General features: G+C 39.4%; 1 protein-coding gene across 1 annotated transcript in view; it reads left to right on the plus strand.

Moving 5' to 3' along the window:
• The first annotated feature begins 887 nt into the window (after positions 1–887).
• cntn2 (contactin 2) overlaps positions 888–20,123 on the plus strand; it is a 76,769-nt gene continuing 57,533 nt past the window's right edge. The window contains exon 1 of the mRNA XM_079296220.1: positions 888–1,043. The gene's annotated coding sequence lies outside the window, so the exon portion shown is untranslated. The remainder of the gene's footprint in view (positions 1,044–20,123) is intronic.

The raw sequence follows: 20,123 nt of genomic DNA on the forward strand, positions 1-20,123 counted from the left end.
ATTTACACTTCAGCGACCTAAAAATAAGTTGTTTGATGTTACTATTTTTAATAGGGAGGTAGGAATTTGGCATAAATAGCATAAGCCATCTTGAAGCCTTTTTTAATACACTATGCTGGAGTAGAGTTAACAGAGTGACTGTTTTAATTTAATTGAATCCACAATGTGGGCTACCCGAACTGTAAATCGAGGCTCCCCAACAAAGCAATGTGAATGTGGTCTTCCATACCCTGAATTGAATATTAGGCCAACAGAATAACATTTACTCAATTATATTAGACTTCTTTGGGTAATAGCATAGTAGTAGTAGAAGGCCATTGTGGTTTCAGATCCAGTATTTCCCCAGTAACATAACTTTTGCTCCATTCTTTTTGGTCCAGTCAGACACGAAGGGAAATGACACAAAGTTGAAGGTATTTAAAATAAATAAATAAAAATATTCTGCGCTTTTGAAAAATGTGGGGCCAGTCCCCTGCTCTGTCCCTGAACTATACAGGGTTTGATTTACAGTACAGACTTTAAACTTTAAAAAATTGTTTGATTGGTTTATGAATGTTTTTCTGCCTTTGGTTTGGTGCAGTGTTGTTTTTTCAGAAAATGGCTCTCCATTAACATTATCAGTTTAAAATCACGATGTAGAAATACTGATTAATTAATGTAGCTACGAACATTAGCATTTATGCAAGCTGGACGTTCAAGTGAGGACGTTTACTTTTTCATATGGATACCGGAAGTACTTTTGCTATACTTTCGCGGGCTTGACACGAATAAAAGGAGACCAGAAGGTGATCGAAAGAAAGCAGGGATGCGGAGGAGAGGAAGACATTAGAGAAAGAGAGAGAGAGCTGGCTCGTCATTGAATGCGGAGAAAAGGAGAGGGACAGTAACAAAGCTATGTGAAACGCGTCCGGGTCGCTTCTGTCATCTGAAACACGGCGCTGGTTACACCGACGTCGCGAGCAGCATCACCCAGCCTCCTGCGCATCATCCGCGGCTCCGTATCCGCAGCTGCCCGTGGAGAAGACTATCCGCATCATAGCAAGGTAAACAAACCCACACCTGTCACCAAACACCTTTATCTTTTGCCTCGTCTTATTTTGTTTAATTTACCCTATATTGCAGCACAATATGCGCTGAAAAACATAAGGGCAGATGCGGGTTTTTCAGGATGTTGTTGAACGCTGTTTCCCCAATAGCTTCGGGGTATCCCGCTTATTAGTCTGTTTTGACGCAATAGCACAAGTGTCGGCTACCTCGGACAGACCCGGAGTAGCCTACCAGTACTTAACGGTACAACACCTGTTTTCATGTAACGTTAAGGTGGGGGGCGTTACGGCAAACTTCATATTCCATTTAATTGAATGCAGCCCATACGTAGGCTACACATCTAAACATAATTGAGGACCGTTGGTGAAGCAAGCCTGGTCTTTGCTTCGGCTAAAACAAGTTCAGGTGAACTTCAACCTGGAACGTCTTTAATTCCTTTATGTGCGTGTATCGGTCATTTTACTGAAGTGGTTCAGGCTTCTGCTGTTTGCTGAATACGTCGAACCCTAACGGAGTTGTACCCCAAACCGGACAGTTTTTAGCTAATGTTTCAATACAATTCACTTACAATGTTGATAAAAATGATCGTGTAATGTTTTCAGTTGATTTAATGGTGTTAAACTGAAGTTAAACTTCGTACCTTTCAAACGAAATATTGTCGTAATTATTACAGTTAGCTTTGCCTTTACCAGAGTCGTTAAAACGATGCTAACACGGGTGAATTAGCCGTGCACTGCTCTTGGCCTAATCCGACTTCTATCCTCGTTGTAAACACTGGCTGCTGCTGGTTTTTCGGGGATATTCGCTTGTTCCAGGGTCGCAAAAATGACCATCAATGCTGTCAACACATCCGGACCGTAGTTCTGTCCTTCACAATAAGATATCACGCTTCAACAACTCCAAATGATGCAATAAAACCTCCTTAATTTCCGTTCGAGCTGTTTAAGCGTCGCCCGAGCGTTCTTTCTGCTTTCTCTCATCAAAGTCACTTTCCTATAGTATTTAGACATATAAACGTCCATATATATTCATGAAATTTGACACATAGATTATTTGATATGTATGAATTAATATTATTTACGTTTGGTTGGCAATCGCCAAAGAAAATGACAGCGTAATGACCGGAAAGGGCGTCACGACGGAATCGTTCGAGACAGGCCAATAGCAGCTAGCGCCGACCGAGGCAGGCCATCGTTACGTTACATGTATTGTTTCCACGTAAGTTAGTCATGCTACGCGATATAATCTAATCATGCTACTCACCTGTGACATACGGCCAACGCTAATTCCCATATTCTTAAAAGTCCACATCCATGCGCGAAGCATATTAAAATTTTGACGATCCATATGCATGCTGGGAACATTTCACGATCCTGTGTAAAATCTGGCAAATGAGGGTTCGTAGCCATGCAGAGGTTTGGCTCAGGTTTGTACTGAGGCTCATTTGACGGACTGAATCAGGAGGAGCAGTGCTTTCCAATAACGGGGTCTTTGAGTGCGTTCAGAGGTCCCAGACCGGAGGACCACAGCGAAATGACTAATTATCAGTTTTCCCTCATTGAATGATGCAATATGAAGGCTAGCATTAGTGGATGAGTGATTAGGTGACCAGGTGGTAATTCAGTATTGTCCTTGCCTCCATGCATACCAAAACTATAGATATTTCATGAATGATGCAAGTTACAATATTTATTTAAGATCAGAGAATGTGCTTTCTATTAACACACACCAGAATTTCCCCCGCATGATTTCGAATATTAAACATATCTGTGCTGAGACTGTAATAGTTATCACAATTATTTTCTGGGAATGTTACCACAGGTACTTCCCAGTGAGCATTTTTCCGTTCAAAAGACGTTTAAAAGACGTCTATGCCCAACGTTGAAAAGATGTTCAGAATTGGTTCAAAAGTGAAAGTTTTTTCGCGGACAATTTGTAGACGTTGAAAAGACGTTCATGCTTAGACCAGATTTAAACGTGATTTGCAATACTATCATTTTTCGTCCTCTACATTGTGCTATTACTAATATATCATGATTTAGAGGCTTACTAAGAAACCACATCCACATTTATCAGTTGAAAGCCAGTATTGGACATCACGTTGATATCTGGTCTAAACGTGAGCGTTGAATCAACGCCTACAAATTGTCGGCTAAAAACCTTTCACTTTTCACCGTGTTTTAACCGTGTATTCAACCTCACCGTGTATTCAACCTCACCGTGTTTTAACCGTTCAACGCCGAAATGCGCACAAGTGCTTCTGGGTATAGAACACATCAACAGTTTCCACTTACAGGACAAAAGACCAAGTGACACAGCAACAGTTCATTTGTATTTATTAAAGCACAATATAAATATAACAATGTTCTTTGTATAAAAACATAATCTCCTTTTCCGTCTTTAAATGTCGTTTTCAAAGCCACACAGGAGCCGGTTTCAGGAGATCTGCCATATTTTCAAGCTGGACATCTGTAAATAAAACAAGTATTAAAAAAACATATTGACTTAGACCAGTTTTGAACGTCTCTACACCGGAGGCCATATACGTCTTTTAAACGTGTCTTCAATGGAACGATGCTGACCTGGATATTACACAATATTGTTTATATATTGCCATAACCCAAACAACAATGTTTTGACCATGATCGTATTAATGTTAGTACAGTACATTAACTCACACATGTCTACTGTTTACTGTTTAGGTTTACTGTTCGTAACATGCTAACGCTACATGCTAACAAGCTAGCAGCCTCGCCCGCATGATGAGCATAACATATTAGTGGTATGGTAATGATATTTCGGTTTGCAATACTGGAATAAAGTAGTTCAAGTACTTACAGAGTACGTCGTTAGCGTGAAGCCTCGTTTATTCCATCAGCTCGTTCACTTTCTCATCACTCAGTAAGAGCTAGCTAGCTCAAACCTTGTCGTGTTTCCAGCCTCTACCTTAGAAAAATGCAGAGTCCATGCGCATGCATATTCCAGCAGTAAACACTGAGTTGTATTTTAGTGAACATATGCAGACATAATGTACTCTGCTCTCATTATGATGTCCTGTGAGCTTCTTGTTGACAGCACACAGTCTACAGTTCCATATTTACGACGTTTTATATGAGACATTGAATGCGTTGAAATCACGTCTCCGCGTAGACCACATATGAACGGACAGCGGAATATGATTTTGGAGAAATACGTTTAAAGGAACCAAAATCGCGTCTCTTTCAACCTACAATTGAACAAACCATCAATATTTTAAAAGAAATTGGTGTTTTGTGACACGTTGATATTGTAACCGTAATTTAGCCGGTTCAAAAGATGGTTAAAATACGTCTTAGATGTTCAGACCCCATATCAACGCTTTTTCAACCAGAAATCAACGTTGAAATCTAACATTCTAACATTCTAACATTACTTCCATGTTATCACGCTGACGTTACCACCATGTTATCATTCCGACATTACCTCCATGTTATCACGCTGACGTTACCTCCATGTTATCATTCCAACATTACCTCCATGTTATCCCGCAAACGTTACCACCATGTTATCATTCTAACATTACCTCCATGTTATCACGCTAACGTTACCACCATGTTATCATTCTGACATTACCTCCATGTTATCACGCTAACGTTACCACCATGTTATCATTCTGACATTACCTCCATGTTATCACGCTAACGTTACCACCATGTTATCACGCTAACATTACCTCCATGTTATCACGCTAACGTTACCTCCATGTTATCACGCTGACGTTACCACCATGTTATCATTCTAACATTACCTCCATGTTATCACGCTAACGTTACCACCATGTTATCACTCTAACGTTACCTCCATGTTATCACGCTAACGTTACCACCATGTTATCACGCTAACGTTACGTCCATGTTATCACGCTTACGTCACCACCATGTTATCATTCTAACATTACCTCCATGTTATCACGCTAACGTTACCACCATGTACAGTACATGCAGTCAACCTGAATGAAATGATTCATCGTTTAAATTTCAGTGAACAGGACAAGTCAGAGAGACTTGTCAGATTCTCCTAAACAAAAGTCTTGCTTGTGAAACACTACTAAAGAGAAGTGAAGCTGGGGAAGACGTGTAGAGAGATGTTATGAGCTTGCAGCTGTAACTAGAAAATGCATTTCCTGCTGAAAAGAGAGAGAGAGAGAAGAAAGAACCAGAAAATGCATTTCCTGCTGAAAATGCATTGGAATGCTGAAAGCTGAAATGAATCTCAAAAACATTGCTGAAAATAGATATCCAATTTAAAAAAAAATTGCAAAAAGTTAAACAATTCAAAAAGTTGAAAGATTACAAATATTAAGTCATATCACCCCTCTCCTGAAAGAGCTGAACATTTTGATATTCGAACGGTTTCTGTAGCTTAAAAGAATTCCAGCGGTAGTGATATTTGTAGTAGCAGAAGTTGTAGTCGAAGTATTAGTAATTAGAAGTAGTAGAAGTAGTAGTATCAGCAGTCGTAGTAATAGCTGTAGTAGTGGTCGTAGTATTTTATATGACAGTAGTAGTAGTATAATAAGTAGTAGTCGTAGTAGTAATAGTAAAGTCAGTTTTTGAAGTAGCAGTAGTAGTAGTACTTATAGCAGTCGCACTAATAGCTGTAGTAGTATTAGTACTGGTTATTAGTACTGGTAGTAGCAGGAATAGCAGTATTAGCAGTTGTGGTATAAGTAATAATGGTAGTGGTAGTAATAGCAGTAGTGGTAGTAATACTATTTATGGTAGCAGTAATAGCAGTAGCAGTAGTAGTAATAGTAGCAACAGCAAAAGTTGAAGTAGTAGTAGTAGTACACTCTAAAAAAAAAAGTTGAGTATACTTAAAAAGGTTAAGCAACCAGCTGCAAAGGCTTTTTTGAGTCTACTCAACTAAGTTGTGTCAACTTAGGATAAGAAGTGAACTCAAAGTGCTATTTTAAGTTTCTCAAACTTGATATTTCAAGTGTTCTTTACTTAAGTACATGAGTAGACGTGAGGATCAAACTCAATATTTTACGTTATGTTAAAGTACATAAGTAGGTCTGAATAGTAATAAGTTTGAGAAACTTAAAATAGCACTTTGAGTTAACTTATTATCCTATGTTGACACAACTTAGTTGAGTATACTCAAAAAAAGCCTTTGCAGCTGGTTGCTTAACCTTTTTAAGTATACTCAACTTTTCTTTTTTTACAGCCTTCATTTTTAATTAATTAGAAATGTACACCGTTAAAGAAAAGAAAAACATCGTAAAACACAATGTTTAATAACTAAGTTATTTGCTTGCAAAACAATATTGTCTTTCAATTTCAACACTTGAATAGTAGACAGCAGGGGGTCAACATCCTTATAATCTCTACTTCATGCCATTTTAAACCCAAAGACACCGACTAAAGTTCCATCCTAATACTCAGTCAAAACAAAAAGAAATGCAAATATGTGTCTGCATGGCGCTATGTGGCAGTAACAACAATTAACTAAAATTAATATTAAATTATAATACACCTAAAGCGCAGGACCAGCAGTGGATAGTTCAGCTGTAATATACAAAGTATATACAAATAATAAACTTGTTAAACATCTAATACTTAAGGGTGTTGACCAATTTGGTCAACTCATACCATCGGCATTTGGTCAAGTTGGTGACATTTCAGTCCCTCATGAAAATCCAGTCAAGACCATAGCGTGGTTTAGATATGGCAGGCTACTTCAGCAAACTGTTCTTTACGGCCTGAACCCGGGTAGAGCACTGGGTACCAAGGTTCATGAACACCTTTTGAATTACTTCAAAAATGTGTACCGTAAGTCCTTCGGATACTCCAGGTTAAGAGCCTGGATGAGCCCAAACAAAAGGGCAAATGCGGTTGGGAAGTCGCATACATCCTCCAGGACAATCCGTTCCTCAATAACCAGGGCGATGCTTATTGTTGTTGGACTTGAGCGGACCGCCGCAACGCCATCTTCAACAACTGAATATTACAAGTTCAACTCCATTGACGCAAAATTCCTCCGGGTCTGTATTTTAAAGAAAAACAAGCATAGAGAGACTTTCATAAATATTCACCCCCTCTTTAAAGTTCTCTTTTTTTTCCTTCCCATTCTGTAACAATACATTTGAAAAGTCAAAATACATTTTTGGTTGGTAAATTTTCTGCAGATTTTAAAAACTAAAATATACCACTTTCATACCATATTCACCCCCTACACATTTGTATTATAGTATTTTAATATTTAAATATTCATACTCTGAATGTCGTGTCTTGTCATTAAATAAATAAATAGAGCAGAATACAGGGAAACATTTGCTCACTGTACAGGCTTCCTTCGATTCAATAAGTGACAAAAACCTGAAGGAACTGGAGCAAATCTGCCATTAAACATTGGACAAAATCACTCCAAATCTGCCAGATTCTTACCCTAAAGACATGTAGCAGCAAAGGGTGCTAATGGTGTGTTGGGGCTTTTTTAGTTTTATTTTCTTAAAAAGATTAGCTGACCAAAAATGTATTTTGACTTTGAAAATGCACTGACAGAGAATGGCTTTACAATTAAAAATACTCCAAAATATGTACAGGCTTCATTTTTAAGTCAGACAAATCTTCAACAGGTCTAAATACTTTCTAAATGCACTGTATACGAGGTCTCAAAACCCATGACTAATTTGGGCTTGGAATTATAAATGTTACCAGTAACAAAACAGGTTGTGATAACCATGTAATTTACTTCAGAATATAGGATTTCAGAAATCAGTTTCCAGTAATTTGTTCAGAAGTTTTTCAGAAGGTTCGGTAGGTTTGGAAAGTTCGGTAACAGCTAGAGTGGGATAGAAGGGGGATACAAAGAATGAATTCCAATGTCAAAGACAGAGCGGTAGATTGACAGGAAAGCTAGAGGAACCAATGCTTAGACAGAGTTGATAGAAGGTATAGGAAAGACAGAGAGCCAATATGATAGAGGAGAGGGGAGACAGCAGGACACCTGTAAGACACAATAAAGACACACATTAGACAGCAGTCTGAATAACAAATTAAGTAACTTCTACCCTAAGCTAAAAGTTCAGTGAAGTGTCTGCTCACATGATCATAATGTAAACACATCATGACAGTATAACAGGTAATAGTGCACAGATTTATGTGAAATATCATGAAATGATATGTATATGATGGTATGAAATGATGGTATAGCAGTGTGTTTAAAACCTGCAGTATTAAGTGTTTTAAGTAAAAGTGTTGATTCACATGTGAACTTACTGTCAAGTCACTACGGAGCAGTGGTGTATAGTAACGAAGTAGAAATACTTCGTTACTGTACTTAAGTAGTTTTTTTGGGTATCTGTACTTTACTTTACTACTTATATTTCTGTTGACTTTTACTTCACTACATTTTGCAAAGAAAACTGATACTTTTACTCCGATACATTTCCCCTGAAACCTTCGTTACTCGCTACAAAATCAAATTTATCTTGAGAAAAAAATGAATCATGAGAGCAGCGTCGGGGACTGTGGTGGAACACAGACTGCAAGCAAGCAGGTTTGTGAATCAGTGGTCCGAGCAGCAAGTTAAATCATTGGTTAGTCACGTTAATGCGCAATTGCAAACAAGTGCTCTCAAAGCCGCGGTGTTTTGATTCCCAGTGATGCCCAGGATGCTACATGCTATAAGCTAGCGGGCGACTACCTGAGTAGCATTTCACTCTACGATGACTGATTTCATGATGGAAGCAGAAATGGAAGCACCTGCTACTCCCGCAACAAACGACGGTGGTGACGAAGACCAACACCCGTGGATCGCTAGCGAGTTAGTGAGCTGAGGAAGTGTTGACAGTTGTGCAGCACTAGTTGGCTAACGTTAGCTGTAGCTATATACACGGATTGACAGGAGCCGCGAGAGCGCAGCATTCGGGGAATTCTTCGCAGCTGTGTGCAAGCTGTCTGTGACGCTGAACACACCTCTACCTGCCTCAGCGGCCTGTGAAAGGATATTTAGCATCGCAGGACTAGTCTTCAGCCCATGAAGAGCGAGACTGAATTCTCGCAATTTTGAAAACCAACTTCTTTTGAAGATGAACAGGACATGTTTCAGTTTCAAGTAATGACTGGGTTGTTACTTTAGTATTGATCATGTTTTGATATTTGAGTCATGTTGTGGATGATCAGATGGAGTTATGATGGTAGCAGTCGCCCAATTGCAGATTCAGCTTGAGCAAAACCTTTGTGTTCAAATCAGGCCCATAGGAGTTTACAAGGCAGGCGTCCTTTCTCAAAACACTGACCTGATGCATCAAGTGGATATGTTTTGCTGAACATAATATTATGCATTGGCCTCTACATCTTCTAGTCCAGTGATTCTTAACCATAGGGCCCATGATTGGGCCGCGAGCGCCACCTAGAGGGCCGCGAAAAACTTTCAGTTTTGCACATGTGGGCCGCGAGGGCAGCGGGACCGCATAGGTTATCAATTGAAGACACCAGAGATATTACTGTTATCCATGAGACGCTCAGTTACAATATAGCTTCCCACCACCTGGTGGCGGTAATGCGTCAGTCAGTTGTTTAACAAGCTGCAATAAGCAGAAGAAGACACTCAGCTAGCCGCTAGCCTGTAGCGAAAGTTATGGATAAGTTATTAAAAAGAAAAAATGAAGACGACAGTGGTGCCATACCCCCCAAAAGTCTAAATGTGTGCGCAAGTACAACCCTGACTTTCTTAAGTACGGCTTTGTGAACGGAGGCAACGAGGCAGAGCCGAGGGCTCAGTGTGTGGAATGTGGGCTAATGCTATCAAACGAAGCACTGAAGCCTTCGAAACTAAAGCGACACCAAGCGACGAAACATCCAACGCTCGTGGGAAAGTCTGTTGGGCTTCTTGTTGTGTATGCAGGTTTCCATACACATGATAATAAATGTCTTTGTGATCATCACATTCTATCATCTCATTTATTTAACAAGGGTTTTGCCTGTTCAACACCGGCATCCTCGATCCCCTCCCCTTCCGTTCCTACGGCTTGTATGCGCAAATACGTCACAAAACATGTCCGTGTTTGGTATCCCAGCATGCCCAAAATCCTCATCTTTGCAAAGAAATCATTGATTTTCTTTCATTTCTTATGGTTTCTCCACAAAAGGAGCCCACACACACACTGTCCAAAGTCGCCATAACCGCTGCAAGTCGTATCTTGCAGCATTTCGACAGAAAAAGACACATTACAGACCCGACAACGTGCTAGCGGATGTTACCATGGAGCTACTGCCTTCAGAAAACGCTAGTACTTACAGTACAAACCTTATCCTCCTCTTCCATAAGCCGTCAACCAACGTTTGCGTAACTGAGCTATTCTCATTCTCGTTCGTGCGCTCGGACGCAGCCATTAAGCACAGCAAGTCCGCTACTCACACACCATGTCTTCGACCATATATACATAGTTTTTGCAATTTGCAAAGGCTAAAAATAAAAGGAAAATAATATAATATCAAAATATAAAGGGAGAAACACCTTTAGTGTGTCAGAATATCATGTGGTTACCATGTGTCCATTTGGGTCTCCAAATGTCCTTTTAGCGCTCCGCCTGGATCTCTTCATGGAAGAAACTCTGTAGAATGGTCATACTTTGTCCAATCTTCTTCAAATTTGAGGCAGTTGTTCACTGATAGTGTAGTTACAGCCCTATACTGTCCTTTACCTGTACAGATACAGCCACCGGCAGTTATTTATACTGAAAGATACCTTTTTATTTTATGCGGACAAAAATCTTAAATTTTTACTGACTCCAAAGGCCCACTGCTCTGTTTCTGTATGACCTACAGGTTGTCTGACACTTTTGATGCATATAGTCAGAGTGGGCCCCGGGACACTTTGTACTTGAAAAGTTGGGCCCGAGGTCAAAAAGGTTAAGATCCCCTGCTCTAGTCTAATGAGCAGACTTATAAACGCACTGTTACAACTTCTTCATAGTGTCATATTGCTTTTCGGAGAATTATGATGATAAGTTCATAGTAGATGCAAAAGTATACTTATGTACAATATATTATGTTGAACATTGTTGCTGCTGGATGGATCACAGCCAACCCAATTATGTTCAACACAGCTCCATGTCCTTGGTCATGGTGCCACAGCACTTAAAAGAATAAACTTCATCATTCTCACAATTCTGACCCTTTGCTTTTTTATTAACAGCATTTACTTGTACTTTTACTTTCAATGAACAGGTTATGATGTTCATTTAATGTTCAGGTTATGATGTACATTTAATATCAGAAAATTACTTTTGATACTTAAGTACTTTTGTACTTAAGTACAATAAATATCAGATACTTTAAGACTTTTACTCAAGTAGTATTCTAATAGGTGACTTTTTACTTTTACTTGAGTAGTTTTCCAGTAAGGTATCTTTACTTTTACTCAAGTATGGCTTTTGAGTACTTTATACACCACTGCCACGGAGACACCAACTCTGATCTACAGTTAGAGACAGGAAGGAGGAGGCCAGAAGAAGTGGAGAGAGAGAAAGAAATTATCTTTACTTTCCTCTCAGAAAACCAGTGTGTCACAGCTCATTTTAATCTAGACAGTGGCGGCTGGTCAATAGAGGGCCATGGGGCCTGGCCCCACCATGAGCCACAAAAAAAAAAAAATAATAAAAATAATAATAAATGATACAAATTGTCAATATGTGTGTTTTTGAACTATGGAATGTACCCAGTAATGTGTGTAAAATATGACATCTGCGGAAAATATATGCTTTTCCTGCTCGTCCTCTCCGCCTGTGTGCTCTCTGCTCGTGCTCTCTGTCTGTGTGCACGACACTCTGAGAACGTGCAGCTAGGGGGGCCGAATCGTTTTGGCCCAAAAGAGGCGGGTCTATGAAGCAGTTTAGCCAATTGCTGATTAAAAATATAAATGAGTGACATACAATTTCGCCAATCAGCGCCCTCAAATAGATTCAGCGTGGGGCCAGAACGATCAGGCCCCCCTAGCTGCGTGTTCTCGTCAGGAGAAGTCTCTACAGGCGAGCGCCCGCGCCACAAGCAGTACTCCTCCAAGACCCGTTTGAGAGGAGAACTTTGGCGGAGATTCTGCAGCCAAAGAGCTGATATCAGATCAGCCTGACCTCACAATCAGACAGCAGACTAGCGGGAAAGGGAAGCAGTACATGCGAAGCTTCTGTACTAGCTGTACACAAGACAGGTTTGGCTAGCTGGATGATGTCATGCTAATAACTTATTTAGCTTTTTAGCTTTTTAAAACAACGGGGACGGATCCAGCACGGACAGTTACGGGAGTGAGGGATGAGGAGGTAAGGAAACATGAGAACACCAGGACACACATGGAGAACTCTGTCAAGCTACATATTATGCAAAGTGAACATCTTTTCTTCTACATAGTTGTCCTCAGTCTCATCTGCTTAACTTGGTCATGGAGGCATCAACATGTAATAGAGTTGTTAAATTAACAGTGAAAACTCATCATAGCTTAATTTAACATCAGTATTCATAATTACACTTCATGTTTACTTCTCCTGATCTTTACCTCCTATAACAAGGTCCATAGGGGCATCTCAATAAATGAACATGTTATATTATATTATGTAAGTGTTATTTACTGCTGTTTTTCGTGTTGGAATAAATGTTAAATATTTAACTGCAAAGTAGTAATGCGTGTTAGATACTTTAATTTGTTTGCATTAAATCATACTGGGATGTTTGTTGAAATTGATAGGATGGCCCTACCTAGAGAATTTTCCACCAGCCGCCACTGAATCTAGATCAAACTGTTATTCAGGGTGGGTCATTTAGTGTTGAGTACGTAATGGATGGATGTAATTCCTGTCGAGACTACATTAGTAAACCAATGTAATATTAGTTTAGTAACAGCAAAATCATAATTCATGTGTGTGAACTTACACTTCAGAGATGCAAGGAGTCACAGTGATGGTCTGCAATCAGAGAGAAAGGAGGGGGATAGAAGGAGGAGCGGGAGGGTGAAATGTTTCGTTTAATTTCAGAAAACCATCATTACAGCTCATTTTATTTCCTTGTTAATTATCAAAGTCTCATTCAAGATCTAGAATTTCCCAGGAACTTATGTTAGTCTTCAATATATATATTAAGTTGCTTTAGAGAGAATAAATCACACAAAATAAATGAATCTGGTGTCAATCTAAACAAAAGGAAAAGGTCTAAGATAAGGCTGCAACAACGAATCGATAAAATCCATATTAATCGATTTAAAAAAAAGTTTTCATCATTGATTATCAAATTTCATGATCGATTCGTTGTGTCGCGCGATTATTACGCCACTCAATAAGTCGCGGAGATGTTTGACAAAAAAAAAGGGAAAAAAAGAGCGGATCACAGCAGTTGTTGTGTGAAGTGGAGCTTCTAATGACGACCAAGACACGTCTGGTTTTGAACGGAACACTTTACTTCCTGAAAACTGCAGTTTAACAACTGTTACAGTGAACAGACCACGCTCTTGCACCCGACATATATGTTAGGTTTTCACTTATCGTTATCATTGTTGTCGTGCACATTGCATGCATCATGCTACTTCCTGTCTCTTCACAGTAAAATCACTTCCGTTTTCATGCTCTTCACAATAAAAGTAAACATGCGATCAAACAATTTACAACAGAGGAAAGAGCATCGGACCCGTAACGTTGTTCTGAAACATGGCGGAGGCAGAGAAATCAGTACGACCTAAGTCGGCCAAGGTGTGGGAGCATTTCACACTTAATAAATTGAAAAAGTGTGTTCATTGCAAGATATGCAAAAGCGACATGATATGGCACGGGAGCACCACGGTGATGATTCAGTTTGTGAGTGTAGTGTAGAGAACAAGTTCTGACGTTCAAACAAATCCTGTTTTCTGATTTGTATTTTTCTTCATTTTTTATAAATTATTTATTGTTCTGACAGCTCAGGTCCCTTTAAACAAAAATATACATATTTGTGTTCACATGTATGTTTTTTGTGTGAGTCCATTTGTTTTTTTTGTTTTTTAATTCTTACTTTAACAGCTCAGGGATGTTCAAGAACCAACCTGTCTGTGCACTTTCTGAAGATCAGTTCTGTTTTTGAATAAAGGGTTGGAAATTAATGCTTTTTTGTTTTTTTATCCGATTCATCGATTAATCGAAAAAAGAATCACCCAATTAATCGATTATTAAAATAATCGTTAGTTGCAGCCCTAGTTTAAGATACTTAACAGTTAAACACATCAAGTTATGTGGTCTATTGTCAATTTCAGTTACAGCATGTCCGTACTTACCAGCCAAAGCACAGATGTTGATCAATGTTCTCTTTGCCTAAGAGAGGAAACACAATATTATTATCTTCTGTGTGTATGAGCAATAAAGGGTTAAAACTAGCAGAACTACAGAACACCCACAACTAATGACAGCTCCATCTCAGCTCTATGTGAGGGCTCACTGTGGACTAATAATGGATTATCTAATGTCTCTGTATACTGAATATATAAAGTCATGTTTCTATAGGGCCTGCATTATATTAGTGGATTACTACAGAATGATACTATCAGCATTATATGAACAAAGGTTATTTGTACATTAAGGTCTAATTCAAGATCACAAAGCTTGTGTATAATGTCTATTGGTCACTTTCTGTTACAGATTTATACATTGACACATAAAGTGGCCAGAATAATAATTGAACAGCTTTAGCTGCTGGTAAAACTGACAAACAGTTATAAAACACTCTGACTGTAATGTTACCACAGCAAACATATTGTTGTCAGGATAGTTTGATGAAAAAGACGAGTTTTATATTAGAAATAACCTGTTAAATAGCTTAGTGGTTTATTGTCAGTTTAATAGAGAGATGAAGTCACGCCCTTTACAGTGTCCTGTGGGACTTTTGTTGAGAATAAAACTCATGTTGAGGAGAAAACTCAGGTGAACAGACTTAGGTCGAGGCGTTTAGCTCAATTCAAGCAATAAGGTTTATTTGTAACAGAAGTATTATGTCCAGCAGTTAAACGTGCACGGACCTAGAAAAGTTCACTCTGTAGGAGCGAATGAAAAGCTAAAGGCGCTTAGACAGAGTGCGCATGCGTGTTAAAGGTTCTTCTGATGGAAGCCTATTGGTTAAAGCAAAGTTAGAAGCGGATCTGTTTCTAGCTTTCAGACAGCCTGTTGGAGCTCTGGGCATCTCCGCCCACACTGGCTCACGTCCGGGACCGCCTTCTCTGGAACGTCAGTGTGTCTGCATATTGTTAACACTTAAGGTGCCGGAAAGGGTGCAGTTCTAAGCTATTTCTAAGTCTCTGTGTGAATAGATAAAGAGAACTCTTCTCCTACTCTAAAATGGCAGTTTCCGCCCTAATCTAGTGGTTTCAGCAAGTGTTTCTTTCAGGGCCACTGTATCTGTTTCTATCGTGCGAACAGGCGACGGAATGCCCTGCTCAGAGTTTTTTACCTACTTACAGTGACCTCACAACTCCGCAATATAAGCTTACAAGTATAGTGCACGGCCGTTACCTTGGCTTGCTAGCTAGCTCGCTAGGTAACTTAGCTATATCCATCCACACATGTACCTTATCATACATGATGTGTTTTATTCTGCTACTATTCTTATCAGCCGGGAAGTAGAGAACAGGCAAGGCCTGTTGTTCATGCAAGTACAGTCTTTTTTAAGTATTAGACTTCAACAGTTTGACAACAAAATGTTCCTTTCTTGACTTACAAATTAATATTTTAAATTGACAAACATATGTGTAATTCAATCAGAAAATTCCGTAATCATGGACGCTGACAACGCATGTAATACATGACTTCATTCTTCACTCTTCTTTTTAATTCTTCACAGTTCATTTAGTTTTTTCACCCTCTGGCGTTTCTGAGAATAATGCAGCGCACAGCACATGGAGTATAATTGGCTCCGTTCATGCTACGAGCTTGCGCTACAACACAAAGCGAGACTATGAACATAGTTTATAGTCCCGTAGTAAACCGGAAGGAGCCGTATGACGAACGTTAGCAGCTATGCTAACGTTAGCACTTCGCTAGTATTAGTAAGTTAACAATACAGTTTTTCTTTGGTTCACCGGGAAAATGTTTACTCTTGCTTATTTTGAACCCTGTTTGAGTTAGAAACCACTTGTAATGCCATTGTAAAATGTGGAAGCTTCATTTTTAAAGTTGAGTATAGAAACACACTGTGCTACTTACCGGTCAATGACTCAGAGAACAATGTCGAAGGCCTGGTTTGTTCCGTAGTGAAGTTAAGATGAGGCGTTTAAGGGTACCCGGAAATTCACGCACTCTAAGCTGCGCAATACACACCCATTATAAAGTCAGAAAAGGGCTGAAAAATCATAAAAGTTAAATTGCTGCAGTTCAAAAAGTTTAAAATATATCAAAAATCATGAATCATGTGGCAATAGTTAAGGGTTTTCTCAACATTTGAAAGTTGAAATGGTGTCTGTAGCTGAAAGTATGAGGAAGTTGAAGGATTTGAAAGTTGAAGAAGTTTAAGAGGATTTGAAAATATTCTCCATAGAGATCCCATTGAAAATAAAAAGCTTAACAATTCAAAACGTTTAAAGGTTAGAAATATGAAAAGTCATAGCACCCCTCTGGTGAAAGAGCTGAACATTTTGATAGTTGAATGGTTTCTGTAGCTTAAAAAATGAAGGAGAAGAAGAGGTGGGAGAAGAAGAGGTTTCTTTATTGTTGGAATGCTTAACAGCATTCCAACAATAAAGCTTTTGAGACAGTAGCACCAAGGTTGTGGAATGCTCTGCCTGCACCCCTACGTTTCTCAGATTCTGTGAATTCATTCCAGAATCAGATCAAGACTGTTCAGACTGGCATTTGACTAGAAAATGCATGTCCGAGGCCTGCTTTTAAACCATGTTTTAACTTTGTAACGACTCACACTGAGCTGAAATTATACCAAACTCCATACTATGTTCTGTCACTGCATTGATGCATGATTCTGGCATGTAACATGTTGAGGACCATCAACAATCAGCGATAAATATTCATCAAAGGCAAAGAAGAAGCAGAAGTTGGACTCTGTATTTGGCTACACGCTACTACGCGGTACTACGGCAAACACGCTAATCAATGAATTATTAATTAGCCCATCTATGCAGCCCCTCTGTGGCTTTAAGTCTAGCTCATGACGACACAAGTTATACCAATAAAGTAGCATTTCTTGGACAAGCCATATTTTGTGAAAGAATTCCATCTTGTCCAGAGTCAGAGCTGTCCGTTTTCATCTCTGTACATCCAGTGAATGAGACTGCTAGCTTAGCTCCATTAAAAATACACCTACTCCAGAACCTGTTTACTGTTCAGTGTATTCCATTAGTTTGTACACATTCTCCCTGCTCCTGACATCAGAGTAATCCTCGCTCTGTTCTCTGTATTGCCTTCAGATAGTCAGCAGGTGTTAAGAAGAACAACGTGTAGTCTGATGTCAGACTGGCGCTCATATAGTCATCCCTCCATGTGTGATTACCTGTGAAGAAATCACACTCAGCTAATGTTAGTAGTAGCCGCAGATACAGTGCTGGAAGTGAGAAGAAATAAATGCCAATACTCCCCCAAGTTAATTGGAAGGTTTTTGACTTAAAAATAAGCAATTTCACATAATTTTAGTAATAATTGCTTAAAATGGCTCATCTAGATTTTCGCCACATTGTCTTTATCTTTATACTGTGTATGAGGCGTGGCGCAAAAAACGCTTGGGCTGTGGTGTATTATTCATTTTAATCGATGAGTTATGAATCAGCCAGAGAACTTGAGAGATAGAAAAGAGTACTAGCAGATTGTGGAGAGTGCAAAAAGTGCCAACTTTGGGCAGGATACAGATACAGAAGCATCAGTAATAAGCTGAACTTGGCTCATTATTAGGTCTAAGTATCGGCTGGTACATTATACATCTTTTATAAGAACAATGAGCTTAGGAAACTATGAGCCCCATTTGTTATCTGGAGATGATGACTAGATATTAAGACTAAACAAGATAGTGAAGTCATGCTTCATCTGTCTTTTATTCCCTCTAAGTTCCCTTTAAATCCCTTGCATCAGTACAGTCTCCACATCTCCATCAAGGCTGCTATCGATCCACGAGTTGACTGGACCAGACTCCATCTACAGTTCATCTGTGACACGCTTTGAGCCTTCGCTAAGACCTCTCTCACTCATAGAGGATCCCTGTCAGCGTGCCCAGCAGCTCTTTGTGCTCTCATAAGAGAGAGATTTGAGCTGAGTACCCCGTCATGACTGATGAACCTCTGAAGCGTCGGGTAGATGTGGAGATATGGAGCTAGTTAGAGGGAGAATGCTTTGTCCACTTCAGAGACATCATCCTGATAGCTGATCTGGGAGCACATCTGCTGACATTTGAAATTCCACAGTCAAATTCCAAATTTTTTGCATTCGTCATTTATGCTTTGGGGTGGAATTCATAAGTTACATTCTGCAACTGTTTCATGTATTCTGATTTCTTCATATATTCTATAATTTACTGGGGCCATGCAAACCAGCCTTCAGTATAAACACGATGACATTTAAATGTTGTTTTTTATTGATCTATTTACTCCTGACTGGAGAATAAGCTACCATAAACCTTTATAAAAGGCCCAGTCATGCAAAAAGAAAAGCTTGATATATGGTGACTGTGTCATATGGACACTCTGCAGATGTGTTTCTCAGAGTCAGGGATGACTTGCTGGAAGCCTCCTGGTGTCTGGGAAGTGTTGAGGCTTTAGATAGAAGCCTTCCAACACTCAGAGTCCAAATTAAAAATCAGTCAAGCGCTGTGCAGGAGAACATGCTGCAGACTGCTAATAGCAGGACAGCACTAGGAGCTAGTGCACTGATAATGTTAGGTAAGCTAGCGCTAGCCCACTGAGAATACAGGGCTACACTTATATAAGTGTGAAGTACCATCCTACTCATTGTAGATAACCAGAGGTTAGAGCAGGCATGGGCAAGTCTTTGGCGTTTGTCCTTCAGCCAGGAAGAAAGTAGAACAACAACGCAGTGAAGCAGAGAGGAGAAAGTGTAGTAGCCTGTGTGCATATTTATGCACATATAATTATTAGTTAGCAGTCTTTTTGTTCACTATCCCAAATATTGTTGACAGAACTCGAATTTTCTTACTGCATATTGTCCTATTCAGTAGGCTACTCACCCCGGTATATAGAACCAAATGAAACCAGATTAATTAATTTAGGGAATCCTTACTAAAAATGTATTAAAAGATTGTTTGTGTCATGTTTTGTTGAAAAACTGAATGTCGGTCGATGTATCGTCAGAAGAATTCTTACATATGGAAACCATGGAAGTCCAGGGTCCAATTAAAAGTCCATTTGTCAGGCTCTAATCTGCAGCATTCCACAGGTGAAACTATAGCAAAGATGACAGAAACTGTTTCCTTGTTGCTGTAGTGTTGCCATTGTCTGCCGGTCAGGTAAAGTACAACCCGACAAACCTGGTCAACATTTCAAAACAGCAGTGTAGACAGAGCCTCTCCAAACAGAAAGGAGTTTTAGAGTAGCATGGTACACTAACCTCTAACCCAGGGGTGGGCAAACTTTTTGGCTCGGGGGCCACATTGAGTTTTAAAATTTGACAGACGGGCCAGGCCAGTAGCAGATGAATGGAGTGTTTGTGTGAACTAATATAAATTACAAGTAAAAAGCCATGACCTAAAAAGTAACTTGCATTTAATTTCAGTGGGAACAGTGCTGTTGGTCACCCTTTTTAACCAGTGCATCAACGTTTGGTGTCAGTTTGATTGTGGCAATTCTCAGAACAGATCTGAGGTGTTCATCAGTTAACTGGGATCTTACACGGTATTTTTTTATTGCATAAATGCATATTTTATCATGCACTTACTTATTAAGCAGTCATTTTTGACACAGAGTTTTTAGTGTACAGGTTAATGACTGGTCTTTTTAGCAGTTTGATTCTTTGACGGGATCATACAAATATTTGACTGTCACATATAACATTATCAGAGCTCTACTCTGTAAAGTCTTTCCTTGTCTCTCTCCCCTGTGTCATGGTGTGGGTACATCTCACTGGCGTCAGG

Source organism: Melanostigma gelatinosum, assembly GCF_949748355.1.
Source record: "Melanostigma gelatinosum genome assembly, chromosome: 3".
Classification (NCBI taxonomy): domain Eukaryota; kingdom Metazoa; phylum Chordata; class Actinopteri; order Perciformes; family Zoarcidae; genus Melanostigma; species Melanostigma gelatinosum.